At 38.0% G+C, this 6,000-nt stretch overlaps 1 protein-coding gene across 11 annotated transcripts in view; it reads left to right on the top strand.

The window, feature by feature from the left end:
• Positions 1-6,000, top strand: part of NEK7 (NIMA related kinase 7) — a 75,313-nt gene that overhangs the window by 20,911 nt on the left and 48,402 nt on the right. The window lies entirely within an intron of this gene.

Raw genomic sequence — 6,000 nt, 5'->3', positions numbered from 1 at the left:
AGGCTGGCTGAGCTACTATGGTGAAGAAACATTAAGCCCTTGTAAATCTCAGCATAAGAAATGGACTGATTTTTTGTTCAGATATTTTGTCTTTGCAGTTAGCAATTTTAAAAATACTTAAACCAAAAGTGACAGTTTATATGAGAAACCCATGCTTTTTCGTTGTCACGCTGGCAGAAGGCGGTTTGAGCTAAGCCTCTATCCAGTATTATTTCCATTCTTTTTTTTTTTTTTTTTTTCTTTTGGAGCTGCTCAGAGATGATTGTTGTAAGACTATGACCCTCTAAAAATTCTCTACTGGATTTACTTTGAAAATTCCATTACAATGTGTTTAGTTTTGAAATCAAAACTGAAATTTTCATATAAGTTCTTATCTCTTCAGATATGTTTAGTATATTACTTGGAGTACTACCATCAATTCTGAAGGGGTTTTTTGTTACCCTTACATGTTTCAAAACACGTTAGATTTTGTAGACTCTTTTCTAGTGTTTCTGGATTTTAATAATTTTCTTTTTTCTGTGCTAATGCATGCACTGTAAATTTCTCTGTCATATCTTGACTTGTTGTTCCATATCTTTGATTTCCTGTGATCTGCAGCACCAGGAGGCAGGGCTGGTCCTGGCAGTCATAAAAAGAGACTTGGTTCCCCCTTCTGGGAAAACTGCCAGATATATATTACTTCAAAAGCTGAAATATATTGTAAGAACTTTGATCAACAGTCTTAAAACATTAGGCTAATTCTTCCTTCTTTTTCAGTGTGTGAGAAACCAAAAAGGTCAAATGTGACTTGAAATGCATGTCAATTAAGGTGGATGTGTAATGCCTGGGTACTTGAAGAAAGTCATAAAGTCCAGCCTTTCACTGTTAACTATGAAATTTTTATAACTGTGTTTGCATTAAGACTTACAGAGGCATTATAGCATGTGTACTCTTAACAGTATTTCAAAAGTCAGTATGTATAGCTGTATTCTCACATCAGATTTCCCAAGTTGACATAAGATTTTTTCAACTCATGAAGATGACATGCTGTCCATCTATGGGTGATAGTTGCTATAGCAGAAAAGCTTCTGTGTTTGATTTTTATTTAACCATTTAGTAAATTTCTAAGAATATACTTGGTGGTTGGTAGGAAATAGGGTTAAAGAGTTGTGCCTCTCCTGAACGGCTTTATCCTGATAATGTTCCAGTTGTCTCAAAGTATTCAACATATGCTGTTGGTTTTCTGTTGAATTTTATTGCATAGTGCACGTCAGGAGGGCTTATGTTCTGTGAACTGTAAAATCACGTTCCATATGAAGGCTGGATGTATGTAGAAGATGATTGTCTGAATGGAAAAGGAGGTTTGGTTAACCTGTAAGGGAAAACAATTCCAAAGCATACAATGAAATGTTAACTGGATTTCAAAAGGCTTGTGGCAGCACTGAGTGTTCATTTGGCACAGCTGTTTTGGTCTGCATAGTTGATGTCTAAAGCTGTTGCATTTGGGCAGAAGACCATCTTAATTGTTACTGTGCTTCTGTGACCTTCCCTAAGATTCTGTAGAAATATTTTTGTTTGATATGGTCACAATACTTAATTTCAGTATAAAATTTGTTTTCATAAATACCTTGTGGTGAGAAGTGATTGCTTTTTCAGAGGAGCTCTTGTGGGTCTGCTCTATGATGGTGCATATTTTGCTTGTAATGTCAGTCATGTTTTATTCAAATTAAAATACTGCCTTTTTTTCTGTTGCCTCATTAATGGAAGCTCAGCATGGACAAAATAGGAGGTATGCTGCTCTTTGTCATGAGGAAGAGGCTCTATTCTCTCTGTTTTAGACCTGTGCATGGATACTGCTTTCCACATTTCCACACTGAGACAGTGTCTCTAAATGCTGTACGTTGCATTAAATACCGTAACTAACATCTGGACTTTCTTCTACTTCCCTATTTTCATCTCGCATCTTTCATTCTTGTCTCACATCTTGACTACTTCGTGCCTTCCTCTCTGATCGTGCAAGTAGTGTCCGTTCCACCCCCTCCCCATTTCATTTTCCTGGCTGGATTGGGTGTGTAGCTGTTCTCTTTATGTGTATTTGATCAGGGGCTCCACATGTTTGCCTCTACCTTCAAGGGCTGATGTGACTTAGAATTCTTCAGTTGTCCCTTAAAGAGTTACTGAATCTCAGGCCATTTTTGGTTCCAAAAGGATTGCCAGTTTTGAGTTCTTATGAAGCTTTCCAACAAGAATGTTTATTTTCTGCTATTAAAATTTTATTTGGCTGAAATATGTACAATATTGATAAATCTTACATTCAAGTGTACAAAATGTATGTTTGTGGAAGTAAATGTGAGCAGAAGCAAGTGGCAGTAAGATGCTCTAGGAGAAAGGACAAGCAGATGGTGACAGAAACCACTCTCTGATTTCATAGTTGCTGTTGAGTCCAGATGACATGATGAAGTAATATTCCTGTTTCGATTTCCAGTAGGATATGTTGCAGAGTGAAAACTGTTTAATTTGCAGTTTCTTTCTAGTAATTTCACCAGCAGTAATTTAACCAATTTCTTGTTGTACCCTTTGTGCTTCATCCTCCATGTGTGATTTGCCGCCTTGTAATGAAGGCAATGTTCTCCTTTTTTTTTTTTTTTTTCTCTCCCATCGAACTCTGTTTCTGAACTATGCTGTTGAAATATTACCTAAATAAAACCAGAATTAAACCCCAAATATTCATTTCTTTTGTTAATGTCTAAACTACACTTTGAGTCAAAGAAATAGCAGGCAAGACCAGCCACAGATAAACTATGAACAGAGCAGTGTAAGTCTGAAGAGCTTCAATATCAGTTTCTTAACATGTGTTAAGTGTGAGGTCCAAACTATACTGAAAGGTGGTGCCTGAGGAAGAAGCCGCATGTCTCTGCTACTGGCACCCTCGGTAACCCTTGCAACAGAATCATCCCCACCAGGTACCCTGGGGTATGGCATGGTGTTCAGAGCAATGAGCGCTCCAGTGGTAACTGGCAAGGGGGGGTAAGCAGCTGCTAGAGACTGGAACAAATGCTCAGAAAACATCCTTAAAGAGCAAAAGAGTAAAGTCTGAAGTCAGCAATTGCAAGGCTGTATGAGTTCACTTGCTGTTTTTTCAAAACTGAAATCATTATGTGAAACTGCATATTTCAACAAATTTCCAGATTCATTAAGTTTCTGCCTTATGTTGTTCCACCTTTCCTTCCCTTTCATTCTAAAATTGTAGACCCCTGTGTTAGAGATTCAGACAATGAATCCTTTTATCTAGCACTTACATTCATTATTCATTGTGCATTGTCAGTGGATTGCTACATCAGGCCTGAATTAGAGATAATTAATCTTAGGAAAGCACTTCTAATTTCACACTTTATGAAGGGCTGTTGTCTCAGCACAGCAGTTCCTGGTGGCAAAATACTCTAATGCTTGTTGTTGCTCTTCGGTATACTCTCTCTTGATGTGCATACAAGTCTTCATTTTGCTTACTTCTGGGTAGTTTTACAGCAGTCATGCTTGTGTTTTGCTTTGGAAATAACTTTTTGGTATTTTTATTTTATGCAGAATTTCAAACAGAAGTTGGGTAAATTGTTCTTTAAATGGTGAGGTTAGAAAGACCTTTATCCTTTTCAAAACTCAAGAAGAAAATCTGGAATAGTGATGGACTTAACAGCAAGAAGAATCAAGTAGATTCCCAGCTCGGCATGTTACTTCAGATGATGTGCTAAATTGGTAGCTGGTAATTGATCAGATAGTCTACACTTAGAACCCAAGGCCTGATGTTTTCCATCTGGTGGTTAATTTGTTTCTAAACCATCTTATTATGCAGGTAGTTTTCTAGGAGCTCTACTTGCACGTGTGAGCATGCATGTAAGAACTTCACTCGGGAAGTTGATCTCATGTATTGCAACCTCTTTGTTTAGTTTACACGTCTGCATAGGGAACAGTTCCTGCTCTGGTTTACAATAGCTTAGAAACGATTCTAAAATTACTGCCATCTCTTGGCAGTACTTACAACTGGCATTTCTAGAATGCTGAAAGAATAAAACTATAATCTATGCTCATATGAAGGTACCGGAGAAGTGATTCGGTGCAAAGGTACCAGAGATCCCTTAGTTGCATAGCACATAGAGGGGAATATTTTGAAGTGAGTATCAGTGCATGCTTGTCCTTCTGCTTTTCCTTTGTATGCTATTGATTTAAGTAGGAAATGAAAAACTGAGACCTAGAAATGGACTTTTTGTTTCACTTAGCATTTTTGCAAAGTGGAAAAAAAAATATGCTGAGGACTTTTAAAAAGCTGTCTTAAGTCTCTTCAGCTGTATTTGCGAACTAAGGTGTAGTGCTTACCACACTGATATTTTTTTTTGATTACACTCTTCATGAAAACTGGCACATGATAAAAATATTTACTATAATTTTTTCTATTATTAGGTTTTTCACTGCAAACATAATTCCTTTGTAGAAATGTTGATCTTTTAGTCCTTGAAAATAGAAATTGGGGGAAAATAATTACAATTTTAAATAAGAGTATATTACACTGTGCAATTTGTGCTGACTAGAGAAACACACCTCCAACCTGAATTACCCTGTGATCCTGACCTCATAAATGGAGTCAAGAATTAGAATTTATTGTTAGTCTAATTAATGCCCTAGCAGTCTAATCAAAATGCAGCAGTTTTCAAGTGTTGGTATCACTGTAATTGGCTAACAATATAGTCTAATTACTACTAGTTTCCAATAATTGCTGTATGGAGCATCATCAGTGTCCTGAGCTCTGCTGGGAGGAGGATGCTGGGTGGTGGCTTTATGTGAGATTTTGCTGGGTGTTTTCAAGTGGTCGGTTGCTAATGCTTTGTGTTGATCTGAAAGCTTACAGATGTTAATGGCTCTGGTTTTGTTACCTGTATTGTATCTGCTATAATTTCCTTAAGGCTGTAGTTGCACAAAGCTGAGTTGAATCTAAAAATGAGCTAGACAGAAGTCATTGAGCTGTAATGACTTCCTTATAGTTAAGTCACTCAGCTGCAAGGCATGTGCTGCTACAGCTAAAGCCAAGCTCAAAAAAGTAAGTGCAGGAGAAGTCCAGACAAAAGGTTGGTATCCTTCAATAGCACATCTGGGGCAGTCCTGGGCCTGTGCCCTGCTAATAACAAGGCAGTACTGCCTTCACAGTGGGATGAGTCAGTGTGCCACGCTTGGGGTAGAGAGCTGGGAAGGTAAGCTGACCTTTCAGGTTGGCTTGCTGAGTAACAGTAGCTGAAGATGGAATGAGTCTGTTTGCAAAGCTATAAGCTGTTACGGTTGTGATGGAAATACTGATATCGCTTCATATTGTTACGTTAATGGCCAGGCTGCATTAACCACAAGGAAAGACCAGCTTCTGCTGCACCATCATCTGGTCTGCGACAGCTCCTGCAAAATAAGCCTTCTGAGTGCTGCCAGGTGCCACATCTAATTTTGACATGCACTTGGAAGGATGTTCTTAAGCTCTTAAAATCTTTTACTGCAGCTTGTATTTTTTGGAGTAAGATGTTCTTCAGTGTTGAGTCGTCTTCTGGTGATGGAGCGTGGAGGCTTTTTCATTTTGTTTACAGTAGCCCCGTGTGTGAACTGACATGGGCTATTACACTAGGAGCCTCTGATCTGAGCTGTAGCAGTTTGGCAAAATGGAAAGATAATCTCTTCAGAAAGAAAATCTCTGCAAACTGCTTGAATCTGGTATGATAGGGCAGAGGTTCTTCAGAGGCCATGGATTGAGTGGCTTTTTTAAAAATTTTTTATTTTATTCTATTGTTGTTTTGGGTTGTGGGGTTTTTTTTTCCTAGCCTGATCGTTGGAAGAGGTTAGTGCCTGTGAAACTGAAATTCTGAATTTTTGGGAAAGTTATTTATAGACTTTTAAGGTTAGGGCCAAAGTCTAATGGAGAACCTCAAGAGCAATATACAATAGATCTCCAGATTGTCTGTGTAAGGATTGTGTTTGTAAGGATCATCTTAAGAC

The sequence above is a fragment of the Falco cherrug genome, chromosome 12, assembly GCF_023634085.1.
Source record: "Falco cherrug isolate bFalChe1 chromosome 12, bFalChe1.pri, whole genome shotgun sequence".
NCBI lineage: Eukaryota > Metazoa > Chordata > Aves > Falconiformes > Falconidae > Falco > Falco cherrug.
This window is presented reverse-complemented; position numbering and strand designations above follow the sequence as displayed.